The sequence below is a fragment of the Solanum dulcamara genome, chromosome 11 (assembly GCF_947179165.1).
Source record: "Solanum dulcamara chromosome 11, daSolDulc1.2, whole genome shotgun sequence".
In the NCBI taxonomy this organism is placed as follows: domain Eukaryota; kingdom Viridiplantae; phylum Streptophyta; class Magnoliopsida; order Solanales; family Solanaceae; genus Solanum; species Solanum dulcamara.
Genome location: NC_077247.1, coordinates 41023821 through 41036531, shown reverse-complemented (window position 1 = coordinate 41036531; position 12711 = coordinate 41023821).

Sequence of the window (12711 nt, the reverse complement as noted above, 5' to 3'; positions counted from 1 at the left end):
AAATTTTAAGAGTCAAATAATTTTTTTTATTAATTTGAATGTAATTTTTGCATCCACCTTTTAAATATTTTGAATTGTCAATTATTATAACATATAGTACTTTCTACCTGATTTCCAACTATTTAAATTTTATTTTTAAAAATAATAATAAATATCTAAATTTACCATCAAAATTCAAAAGTTTGATGTTTGAGATTTGAATCGTGCATTTTAAAAAGTCAATATGAAACATGGAATCCCAAAACACAAGGATACGTGCATGCATGCAAGCAAGAAATATGCAGTAACTCCCTTTTCACGTCTTCTTTTTGCATAGGTGATGCAACTGTTAAGCTGATCAATATAGATGGATTAAAAATTGTGTTGAATTAATAAATATGCGGCTCATTAACTCGTTCAAAAGTTATAGATTTTGAGTGAGTTAAGTTGAGTCAAAATGAGTTAAATAGTTGAACATAATCCACTTTGAGTTTGATTAAAATTTCATTTCAAACCACATCAATCTTCTATCAAAACGTCCCAAAATGAGATTCAATATTCTTAAGATGTAACCAAATTATTCCTATAAAACCCAAAGGAAATAAATTTCAATTTTAAAAAATCACTACCACAAATGAGACATTTAGTGGCAATAAATTTTTCTTATATTGCCGCAAAAATATTTAATGGCAATTGAGTTAATGTCAATGCATTTAGAGTCGCTATAGCCTTGGCCTTCTATCCTGGTGAACAATGTTTCACTAATTTGGCGGGGATAGGATTTCAGGATTTGTATAGAGTGTTGGTTATAAATATCCATATTATATTATTACTTCTAAGTATAATATAACGATAACTATATTATTGTTCGCAAACTCCTTTACTTGTTGCAGTGAATTCAATTTTGAGCTCAATCGTAAGCGAGTTTCAATAGTGTTTTCGAACGAAATTGTATCCATTCAACTACAAATGAGCTCAACTCGGGATTTTGCTTCACTAAATAATTTTGAAGAAGAATTGACAACACCCAAACATTTCAAACTCAAAAATTTCAAATCATAAGTTTTTTTTATATTATTATTATTATTTTTCATCCGCACTGACTAAATTTGGATTGCGCAGGGCTCATTTTAGGGATGATGCTCCCAACATGATTTTCTTCATGCCAAGGGTTCGAACCTGAAATCTCTAACTTGAAATCTCTAATTAAATATGTATTCATTAAACCCAAAATTTAACCTATACACATGATGTAATTTTCCGGCAAAGGGTGTTCACCTGACCATCCTTGGATGGCAGTAGCTTTGCCCCTAGATCATGACGCTCCCAACGGATTTTTCTCTATACCAAAAATTCGAACCTGAAGCCTCTAATTAAGGGTGAAACAACGCATCATTGCACCACAAATCATGCAGGTCAAATCATAAGTTTCTATCTCATCGTTTTTCATCCTACTTTTTCTATTACTTTCGGAAATGGTAAAAAAAAAGATAACCTTTTTTTTTGTCAAAAATAAAGCAAAAATACTTCCTTACATTTTTTAAAACTGGTAATTTAATTTCTCCTCTTTCATTATGTGGTTTTGAACACACGTCGATGCCTTTATGAGACATACAGGAAGGAACCAAGCCATAAATTTCTCCTCTTTCATTATGTGGATTTGAACACACATTGTTGCCTTTATGAGACATATAGGAAGGAACCAACCCATATTTAATTTCTCAAGATTGGTCTTTTTGTAACAAGAGAAAAATTAGATCAAAAAATTGAAGTTGTTCCTAGCAATTTTTGATTGAAGTCACTTTTTAAGTAGAAGTTGAAACATGTGAATAAAGATGCGGTTAATTTGAGAGGACAAATAAATAGAAAATCATGTTTATAACGTCGTGCCCAATGGAGTTCCTCCCTAGGCAATAGCTGATCGATAAGAAAAATAGAATTTATGGCCAAATTAATTTGGTAGATTTTATAAGTTGGGCTAGCTAATAGTAGTAATTTGTCCAACTTTTCTTTACTCTGAAGCTGGCAAAATAGGAATGTGATATTCATTTAACATTAATTGATACATGAGGTACATATTAAATTTTTAACATTACAATCGAACATTTTTTGTAATATAATCACAACTTCAATTTCATTCTGTGATAGTATACAGTATAATATTATACAAACAAATTTATCTAAAAAAAATTATAAGCAATTGGTAGGTTTTTCTAATTGTCACACTCTTAATTGTCACATTTTGGACTCCCAACTCTCGTACTTTCCAGCCTAAACTTCCAATGCTGCAATTACAACGTCAGGTTTTGGACATACATTTTAGTTGAAAAGATAAATTAAAAAAATTATAATAATCTTGTTTTCAATAAATATGTTCCAAACCTTATTCCATGGCCAGGGCCACATGCAATGCCTTCAATACGTAAGTAAGAATTTCCAGGGCCAATAGAGCTACAATCATCTCCAGTACCAATATGTGAGTTCATGATGCTAACTCCTGATGACCATTTTACATGAATTCCATCAGTGTTTTTACTATTTCCTGGAGCGAATACCTTCATTCCTTGTAGCTTCACGTTATGACATCCTTCTACCAATATTTGAAACTTTTGACTATTTTGTACGGTTACTCCACTCATTATAATACTGTTTGAGTTGTAAAAAGTCAATGCCTGCACCAAAATTATATTTTAGGTAAAATTAAAAAGCGATGATTAGGACGAATCTGGATTTTGACTTTGGACCTAATTCTATCCAAAACGCTAGTCAACCTATGAGAGAGTTCATTTTTAACTCCCTAAGCAATGTGGAGTCAAAAAAGTACGACGGAAATTATTTTTATGGAAAACAAAAAAAAATCATGAGGAATTCATTTTATCCTAATTTTAGTTTCTGTCTACATGGGGGAAAATTCCTCACTTATTGTGAAAGTCTTTTTTTTATTTATTTATAACTATCTTAACTTTTTATTAATTGATCATCTAATTAACTGCTACTCCTATGTTTTATTCATCATGACAAACACTGAAAAACATTTTCCATGAAAAACTTAATTAACGAACCGTAGTCCCCTCAGGGCAATTCTTGCAAGCCCAAAGACCAGAACCTTGACCATCAAAGGTTCCACCATAGATAGACACTGTTGACTTTTTCAAACTTTGTCCAATTTTCGGAATTGCCAATAACATTATAATCAGATGGAGCTAAGAGAGTCCCATCAATGCGCATAGTAATAGCCTTGCTCTTGAGCCAAACCTACAAATGTTCCTATGGAGTCAAACCACAAGTTAGCACTAGCCGAAGGACGTCCACTTGCTGATCCAGAGAGGTATTGACGATTGATAGGCCGTCTCATATATTTGTGCTTCACTAGACCAGAGTTGTCCTATGGTGTGGATGTACTATCTCAATTTATGCATTGCCCACAAGAAGAACACTGGGAAGCTGCGCTACGAGTCATTCGATTTTTGAAAGGAAAACCTAGACAAGGTATTTTATTGCATAGTACTTGTGATTTGAAGCTATATGGATGGTGCGATTCAGATTGGGTATGTTGCCCGTTAACACGACGATCTCTCACTGGGTGGTTTGTTCTCTTAGGCAATTCATCAATATCTTGGAAGACTATGAAGCAACAAATAGTGTCCAGGTCATCAGCAGAAGCTGAATACAGATCTATGGCCACCACAACTTGTGAATTGAAGTGGCTAAAGGGAATTTTGTTTAGTCTTGGGGTGACACATCCTACTCCAATAAGACTATATTGTGATGGTCAGTCAGCACTACATACAGCAAAGAATCCAGTATTTCATGAAAGGACGAAACATATTGAAATAGATTGTTATTTTCTTCGAGAAGAGATAATAAAAGGCAATATTCATCCAGCATATGTTCCTCTAAAGTGCAAATCGCTGATATTTTTACAAAAGCATTAGGAAAGCATCGGTTTGATTACCTTATTTGCAAGTTGGGCATTTAAAATCTTCATGCGCCAACTTGAGGGGAGGTATTAAAGTAAAGATCTTTGTAAATATAGTAAGTTTATACTGTGTATCTATGTTTGTGAGAGATGTGGTATTCTATTAGATATTGTAGAATATATAATAGGAATATGATATTCTCAGAATATTGTTTTAGGAGAGATTTTAGGAGTAGGAGACTAAAACTCATGTATATATATTCTTCTTTCCTGCAATGAGAAGGCAAGTCAGATTCTTCAAACATTACTCTGATTTTTTATAAAATAGATCGATTAAGGTAGATAGAGTATTATTTCAAGTTCGAATATATTTATCCTAAGTTGACTATTTATTGTTTATGAATAAAGAGTTTATTTAATTTGTGGTACTTATATGGATAATTATGGAAAGTTTTGTTTAAGCGAAATCACACAAGGAAAATAGCATGCATTGAATTAAACACATGTTGAAGTATTTACAACTTAGAAGTAATTATAACATGCATCACATGCTTGTTCAAAACTCCCCATGTGACTTTGACATAGTAAAGTCGCGCAACAAATTCACAACATATATGTATGCATTTTTTTACCTATTCTTCCGTCTCAATTTATGTGAATCAAATAAGTTTTTCTTTAATTTAGCTGTAACTTTTTTTTATCTACCTTTAAAATATTTTGAATTATCAATTATTTTAATTTATAGTATTATTTACCTAATTTCCAATTATATACAGATTTTTTTTTAAAAAAAAAAACTTTAAAATTTTATATCTAAATTTACTATCAAAATTCAAAAATTTGATGCTCGAGATTTGATATCTTCTTGTTTTTTTTCTCCTTTTCGGAGGCAGGGTAGAGGTGGGGATGGGGACGTATCACGTATATATGGTAAAAATAGGAATATTCTAGATTAATTAGGAATATAAATTAGTTCTAATTAATTACCCAGTTTGGAAATTGTTTCTTCTCCTACATGTTCTTTTATTCTTTTCTCTTTTCCAGTGATTGGTGGTAATTAAGGTCGTCAAGCTATCTTGAATCCTTTATTGTTTTTTTTCATGTTCCAGAAACAACTTTTTCATCCTCCCTTCTTCTTAATTTCTTTTGAACAAATTTTCTCTATTTTGTTATCTGGCAGTACTATGTTTTAGGAAGTTAATATCGATCATTTTTTTCCCTTAACTATATATATTAGCTAGACTTCTTGGAAATTGGGAATTATTTCCATGTGAAAGAAACTAGGGCTAATCAATTTAATTATCTATGTATAGTCCTTTTTTCAGATTATTTTGTTGGTCTTGGTGTAACAGGCAAAGTTGATGTCATGTGATCAGAAGGTTAGGGGTTCAAGCATTAGAAATAGCCACTTGCAGAAATAGTTCATGATAAGACTATCTATAATAGATCCTTGTGGTCCGATCCTTCCTCTGACCTCGCGCATAACGGAATCTTAGTATACCGAGGTTTCCCATATATGTTGTTAGACTATCTTTTATCATCTATCAGTTCTTGAGACTTTCAGCAACGAGATTTTATTTATTTTTGATATATGGTGATCGATCATATATAAATCTCTCTGTACCTAATCAATCAAATGTTTCATTTATTTTTTTGGGCGGTTCTGAAGAAGAATGAAGTATATATATATAGTAAAAGTTTCCTAGTATTGAGGATATAAAACAAGAATAAATGTAGCTGGATTTCATGAAAAAATTCTCATTTTTTGCTTCAACAAAATTTGGGACAACCATATTCCAAGTGGAACTGCAGAAACAAGCGCATTAGTTCCCCCTCTACCACGCACATTACAAACTTAATTGCTTTACTATTGTCTTAATTATAACAAGTATGATTGCCACATCTCTAACTCGTGAGAGTTAAGTGAAGTAACCTTCACGAAATGGATTAGCTTGATCCATGGAATAACAATAATAATTTCTGAATAGAATTTGGAATTATCATGGCTAGTGTATGTATGTAGGGATCCCACGTATGCCATATCGTGCACTACATGGTTCATTTGGGAGTGACGCTACCAACAAGATTTTCTTCATATTCTGAGCTCGAATCCAAAATCTCCGATTGAAAATAAATCAGTCTCATCACTGCACCACAATCCATGTTGGCCTCCAACTATATCAATTACTACTATAAGAAAACATATTTCATTATTCGTTGGATCTCCAACAACTACTAATTTTTGTTATCGAGATTCTCTAAAATTGTAGGAACCGATAAAGAGAGCTTGTTAATGATCTAATTTTGGTGCAGAGTTTGAATATCAGTCATAACTTTGGGTGTTTTGGGTCCAATTTCCTTATTTTTTGTTGGTCAATTTTTTTGGAAAATGTTTTTTCTAGAGAAAAACATGTTCCTTACGAATAAAGAAAATGACTTTTCTAATGAAAGTAGAAAAGATAAATTTCATAAGTGACGTTTTATGCATATTAATCATCCCTTCTGATACCCTCCAACACATCCCATCTCCAGTACTACCTCACACCCCTACCTTATTCCATCTCTCATAATATTTGTCTATATTATATACAAATTTTTTTTGCTTACGTATAGAAAAATAAATTAAAAAAATAATTAATAAAAAACCACTTATTTTTCAAGAAAATATTTTCCTTCTTACCAAACACATCCTTGTTCAGATGCCCCTCTATTTATACTACTCATCTAGGGGTTAATAGGTAATTATTATACAAGTCCTTACATATTTATAAATAAGTTCATTTTCTCGAATATTCTACACAACTAGAATATTTCAAGGATCTTCTATATAAATTTATGAAATTTTAAGATCTTCTAAAAAAATTATCCATATATCTCGAGAATCTTCTACCAAGGACTAGCGCAACATTCGTTCTATATAATCCTTCCGCATGACACAAATTGTCACGTGGTGCCTAAGTGGCATGATGATGGAGTGGCATTACAATAGTACTATTTCAAATTCGAACATATTTATCCTATGTTGACTATATATAATTTTTATGGATGAAGAGCTAGCTTATTTAATTTGTGGTACTCATATGGATTATTTAGGGAGTCTAGGGGGAATTATAGGCTACTAGGTATTTGGGAGCTATAGTTGACTTTAAGAAAGATCACACGAGGTTAATAACATGCATAGAATTAAACACATGTTTGAAGTGGACTTTAGGATGATAAGATAGCAGTATCTGATGGCAATTGTCCTAACCCCCTATGTGGCTTTGAAATTGTATCTATGCACTAAACTTAGCTTTTATACACTCCAACATCCCAACTTATTATGTGAAATCTTTCGTAAGTCAAATAATTTTTTCAGTAATTTAACTGCATTTTTTTCATAATATCTTTATATTTTAAATTAACAATTATCATAATTATAATTTTTTTTACACGATAGTAACAAATCACAATATCTATAAGCAAAGATCGAAGTAAATAGTCTATTAGAATTATTATAACTGTATTTTGATAGGTATTTCTCTAACTAATGATGTCAAAATTGTATTTTATAATTATATTTGAAATGTTTCCACAATTCTTTTGATAAATTTGTTTATTTTTTATTGGAAAAATACTTAAATATGCCATTGAATTTTGAGAAAAAGCGTATTTATGTCATCCGCTAAAAGTTTGGCTCATTTATGCCATTGTCGTTTGAGAAAAAGTTCATTCATGCCATTATTTTTTATCTCCGATTTTACACAATCATTTTTACACGTGGCCAGTTATAATTCGGCCATGTCATTAATTTTTTTTTATTTTTAAAAAGCCAACATAACTCAACAAGATCCCAAACAACTTTTAACAATTTTCAATTGAGATTTTGAATCAAATATACTCTTTTTGCCTCTTCTTTCTCAAGAACACATGAAGAACACCAAAAACTTCGAAATTTCCAACTTCTTCAATTCTTCACGAAATTACCTCAAATTTCAAGAGTAGTATTCCTTCTAGCTAAATATCAAAACCCAATAACTGTTGAGCTTGAATTCAACCTAACTCAACAAAACTCAAATGAAATTTCTTCAAAGTTTTAGAACTTCAACATCCTTTAATGGTAGAATTTTCTCCACAGCTTCAAATCACTTGAAATTTTGAACGTTGTCTCAAAAAAAATAAGGGATCAAGAATCTATTGTCAAAAACACCAACAAAACATGAATCAAAGCAGATTTTCAAAAAAATTTGACTGATTTTCATTTTTTTGGAATATAATTTTTTTAAATATGGGTGTTTTTTTTAGTTATTTAATGATTTTAGAATTTTGGCTTTTTTAAAAAAAAGAAAATAAAAATTAATAACGTGACTGAATTATAATTGATCACGTGTAACAAGTGATTTTGCTAAATCGGAGTTAAAAAGTAATAGCATGAATTAGCCTTTTCTCAAAAGGCAATGACGTAAATGAGCCAAAATTTTAATGGATGATATAAATGAGCATTTTTTCAAAATTTGATGGTATATTTGAGTCTTTTCCCTTTTTTAGTTCATCGAGTTCAAATTTTTATAAGTTTTTTCGTATTTTGAGCAGGGTTATTTTTCTGGAAAAATTAGCTAAATACAAAAGTTATTTTACTATATTCTCTAAAATTCTCTACCATTTAAAAAAATTACAAAAATCCTTATTCTCGAATACATCACTTTACGCGATGTATCGATCGGATACATCACTTTGCGCAATATATCAATCGGATAAATCACTTTACGTGATGTATCTGTAGACACGTAAATTTTATTGAATTTAATTCATACAAAAGTTGGATTAAATTCATGTTCATTTGGAATGAATAGTTAATTTGGGTTTCACAAATGCATAAGTCCATTTTATTAAATTCAAGTACAAGGTTCATTTCATCCTGAGGTCCAAGCTCATGCCACATGTCAAGATGACTTGGCATTCCAGTCAAGTTAAAGACCAACAAGCGGATGCCACGTGTTCAAATGATGTGGTGATTCTGGTCAAAGTTCAACAACCAATCAAAAAACAACATTATCATATAGTATTTGTGATAAACTTTGAGACTTATAAGAACCAATCAGAATAAGGCAAAATAGTTCATCCACATTTGGACTGCCTCCCTCCTACAACTATAAATAGAAGGGTTACATAATTATCTTAGGACATTCTGCAAGCATTGGAGAAAGGCTACAACACCAACTACATAGTTCTTCGAAGGAGTGGTCAACAGAGTTTTTTCTAGAGATCGACTTGAAATGACGAAGTGATTTCCGACGTTCCCGGAGATCAAACATATCTTAAGGAAGTCTACATCCTCCTACATTCGAGAAATATGCTACTGTCGGCCCTCGAATTACGGAAATATATTAGGAGAGAAGAATCAAGAGAACAACGGAATTGTACTCACAAAGATTCATCAATAAAATTACTTTTTTCTTTTATTTATTTTGATTGCAGTTAATTTTCAGCACCACAAAAATTTGTTGCAAACAAATTTGGCACGCCTAGTGGGACCAATTATGCTCTTCATCTCTTCCTCCTGCATATCTAAGAACTACTGTCACGCCCCGAGAGGGTACCCTAGGCGTGGCCGGCACTCAGAAACTATTTCTGGCTTCTAAGAGAACCACTTGGTCTCATTTCTTATTTATTCATCAGCGGAAGACTTAAGAATACTAATGTGGGCTTGTCATAATCAAAGGAAAAATAGATAATTCTTAGAAAAAGTAGTTTCTAAGGAGAACTACTCCAATTACATCATCAGACTCTGTCTATGAAGCCTCTAATACTCTTAGATGGTGTCAATGACATGTCCATGGCTACCTCAAAAGAAACATCACACTCAACAATAATAAAAGGATAAGGAGTTCCTTCGAATACAAGAAGGACTCACCAAATAGCTGAAAAGAAATGATCTTCAACGATGCGCCTGTTGAGGATCTCTAACACCTGTATCTGCATCATAAAACGATGCAGGTCGAATGACGTCAGTACATGGAATGTACGAGTATGTAAAATGGCAGGAAGGTAAGGACAGATATCAAGAAACTCCTCTCAAGAAAACTCAGCTGAGAACTCAACATCATCTCAACATGAATATGTAATGCAAGTTTAAAATATAATAATAAAAATAATAGTAATAAGCAATGCTTACTCAGTTGGGAGTTTCTCTAACCGACAACCATCACTTATGAGCTAGCGATGATACAACGAAGCGATGTCGTTGCCACATCCATCCAATACCTTGCCAGGGTAAAGGACATCACCATCTTGGATTCACTCATCAAAGTCCTCTTTTTGGGACTTAAGAGGCATAGCCTCCATCCTACGCTGGCTACGTAGTTCTGGGATTTGAGTCAATTAAACTCTTACCCAACTCGGTGCTCAATACTACTCCCAAAATATGTGCTCATATTAAACTCATCATCTAGTCTCATTGGACTTTAATTTAAATCATCAAACTCATCTCATTTCATGTTCATCAATCATTATACTTCCAAAAACATCATTTACATCTCATCAAAACATCTTGCTCAAAATATCATTTTCTCAAATTCATTCAAATTCAACTCTTTTGCTCTTTCAAAACTCAATAAAATACATATATAGTATTAATTCATATAACTTTCTTTTTATCAATGAAAATAATAAAAAGCCAACATCTTTACTCAAAACATGTGTAAAAATATTCATGAACATCAAATCAATTAAGATTCATGGGAAAGTAGCCATGAACAATAATTCCAATAATATGAGAGATAATAATAATAATAATAATATTAATGCATAAATATATCAAACCCAATAGAAGAAGAATTATTTCATTTAGAATTCAAGATTTGGATAAAACTCAACTATAACTCAATTATAATGAATTTAAATATTGGACGCATGGACGAACTCAATCCAATGCTATGAAAGCCTTACATACCTTAAATCTGAAGGTTTACTCCGAATTTGAACACTCTTGGACCCCTAGCCTTTTCTTCTCGCCGGAGCATTTTGTGTACTACCCGGAGAATAAGAATAACCGGAGTAGTATTTTTTTACTACTAAAACTAAAACTATATTTGAGAAGAAGTATATAGAGAGAAGAAATGCTTAAGAAAGTTTGATGAATAAAATGAGGAAATAAGGTGGGTATTTATAGGTGGGAAAGAGGGACCTAACAATAAATAAAATAATTATAAAGAAAAATCTGAAAATTTAATGGAATGTATTGATGTCATGGATGATGTTAAATGGAGGACAATTTATGTCATGAATGATGTCAAATGTATCTAGATATTTCCATGGTAGGTAAGATGAGTTCTTTTTAACAGAATACTCTTTTTCGAAGCTGCGTTTGAATAAGATAAATTCCTTATTAGGATTTGGTGTCTTCATAAGAATTGTAGATATGGAAGTCTAGTTTCATATCGTTCAAGAATCAACCAATTTGGAGCAACCTACAGTGAGATATGAATTTGCTTCTATAAACACTCAATTCCGTCACAGTACTATATCTTGCAAAGATTAATTTATTTGACCTACGTATACTCCGAATCTTAAGATATGTTCTTCATGAAAGTTGTAGGTAAGGATGTTGTAGTTACCCAGAAATTTGAATCACCTAATTTGGACCAACCTATGAAAAGTTATGCCCAAAATACAGAGGCTGTATTATTTTCGTCGAGAATTGAAATACCGACATACAACATTTTAGGGGTTGTTACAATATCTCCCCCTTGGGATAATTCGTCCTCGAATGAAGATGAAAATAGGAGACATAAAGAATGAATATCATCAATACATCAATTTCTCAAAAACTCTGATACTCAAATGGTCAATGACTCAAACTCAAGAATAAACATCGATTCAAAGGTAGAAATAAGGAATATTACCTTGAATATCGTCATCAGAAGGCACAAATAGATGAGGATAGTTAGCCTTCATATCTTCTTCAGCTTCCCATGTAGCCTCTTCAACAAATTGATTTCGCCATAGGACTTTGACAGATGCCACTTCCTTAGTTCTTAATTTGCGAACCTGACGATCAAGAATTTGAACTGGAATCTCTTCATAACTCAAACTCTCTTTCACCCCAATGCTCTCAGCTGGGACAACAAGTGAAGGATCTCCCAAACACTTCTTAAGCATAGAGATGTGAAACACGGGATGAATAGCAGCTAATTCTGGGGGCAACTCCAATTCATAGGCTACGTTACCTACCCTCCTTATAATCTGATAAGGACTAATGTAGCGGGGACTAAGCTTCCCTTTCTTTCTAAATCTCATCACACCCTTCATGGGTGAAACTTTCAAGTATACCCAATCGTACACTTCGAACTCCAAATCTCTTCTTCTAACATCAGTGTAGGATTTCTGGCGACTTTGAGCAGTCCTCAACCTCTCTTGTATGGTTTTCACCTTCTCTATAGCTTGGTGAACCAAGTCTGGTCCAATCAACTCAACTTCACCAACTTCAAACCAACCAATTGGTGATCTACATCTCCTCCCATACAGAGCTTCATAAGGAGCCATTTGAATACTCGAATGGAAACTATTATTGTATGCAAACTCAATAAGAGGTAAATGATCATCCCAATTAACTTTGAAGTCAATGACACAGGCTCTTAACATATCCTCCAAAGTCTGTATCGTACGCTCTGCCTGGCCATCTGTTTGCGGATGAAAAGCAGTACTAAGGTTCACTCTTGAACCCAAGCCCTTCTGAAATGACTTCCAAAACTGAGCAGTAAATTGAGCTCCCCTATCAGAGATGATAGACAAAGGAACTCCATGCAGTCTAACAATCTCTCTAAGATACAGTT